Source organism: Buceros rhinoceros, unplaced genomic scaffold (genome assembly GCF_000710305.1).
Source record: "Buceros rhinoceros silvestris isolate BGI_N320 unplaced genomic scaffold, ASM71030v1 scaffold20449, whole genome shotgun sequence".
Taxonomy (NCBI): domain Eukaryota; kingdom Metazoa; phylum Chordata; class Aves; order Bucerotiformes; family Bucerotidae; genus Buceros; species Buceros rhinoceros.
In genome coordinates this window covers 3,604-5,121 of record NW_010430023.1, presented here as the reverse complement: position 1 = coordinate 5,121, position 1,518 = coordinate 3,604, and positions in this window count along the sequence as shown.

The window sequence follows — 1,518 nt, the reverse complement described above, 5'->3', positions numbered from 1 at the left end:
CCTGCTTCCCTGCCACTGCTCTTGTGCTTGCTCCAGAAAAAGTCTTGCAATAACTTGGGCTCCTCCTTCTCCCCAAATCTTCCCATGGGAACACAGGCAAAGGCTTTTATTTTTAGAAAAGCCATACATACATATATATATATGTGTGTGTCTCTGTGTGTGCATTCAATTAAAAATAGCGCAGCAGTCAAATTCTCCTGCTCCTTTTGATATGCCACAAGGGAAAAGATCCTGGTGCTGAGATCACAAGGAGCAGCTGACACCAGTGCTCGGGATGTCTTTTGATCAACTCCACAGATGTGACATGTCCCCATTGGCAACAGGGCTGGTAAAAATAAACTCTTGCAATTCAATGCTGCTGAGCTGCCCTCTCTGGGCACCCCGGAGGCAGGAGTGCCCCAGCACTGCCACACTGCGTGCAGCCATCCCAAGGCAGTGGATGGCAGCGGATGCTCCCAGGTTCACAGCTAGCACAGGTCAGGAGTAACCAAAACCCCAGCTCAGTCCCCCGTGTCAGTCCCCTTCCTCCTCAGAAAAAGTGCCAAGAACCTTTGCTCAGCACAGCCACCTGCGTGGGCACCTGGCTGGGCACCCCAGGGTGAAGCCGCAGCTCCAGCCACCAAGGACTTGAGTCTCTGGAGGGAATCCATCACTTCAAACACCACGATTCCAGCACTGAGAACTGAGAACAGAGCCCCTCTGGGCTGGCCACAGGGATTGGGGAGGACCCCACCATGGGGATGCTGCCTGCGGGCACTGGACCTCATCTGCTCTGACTTTCCCTTTTCCCACCCTCTGCATTTCCTGCTGCCTTGGGAGAGGAGTGAACTTTTGTTCTAATTTTACTCTGGAGTTTGCAGGAAGATCAGCCATGGGTTCTTGGTGTGCAGCCAGCAAACACCCATGGAGACATGCTCAAAAATTCGGAGGCATCCTCCAGCCCCGACACCTGGCCCGTGCACACTGCAGCACGGCTGCAACCAGAAAGCTGCTGGCAGCTGATGAATCCCTGCTCCATGGAAGGCGGATGCCCAGGCAGCTATGTGAGTGTCCCTGTGGCACACACCGCCGTCCTTTGGGGGAGCAGAAGCCTAAACCTGGGCATCCACTCCGGCAGCAGGAACACCCCGCAGCAGCACTGCACGGGCAGCTGCACCTGAGAGCCAGAGCTAAAAGGTGGAGGGCATCTGGGAGAACGGCCTCCATTCAGAGACATCCTCCTCAGCTTTCTTCAAAGCATGAACCAACTCTGACCTCAGCCCCAGCAGAAACGCAATCGCAATTACAAGACAAAGAAGCAGCTGATACGCGTGTTGCAAGGAGCTTTGCCTCTGCAGAGGCCTTGCTTGCTGGGAGAACAGAGCATTAACGCTCTCTTCGTTCACTGCTGAGCTCAGACAGCCCTTCCTCGCTGTGAGGGGTTTGTCACTTCAGTCGTGGGGGCAGGGGTTGCCCCGGGAGGCTGATAGGGACCCTCGCGCTGAGAGCTTGTGCTCATTTCGTGCCCTTGCTGAGTCG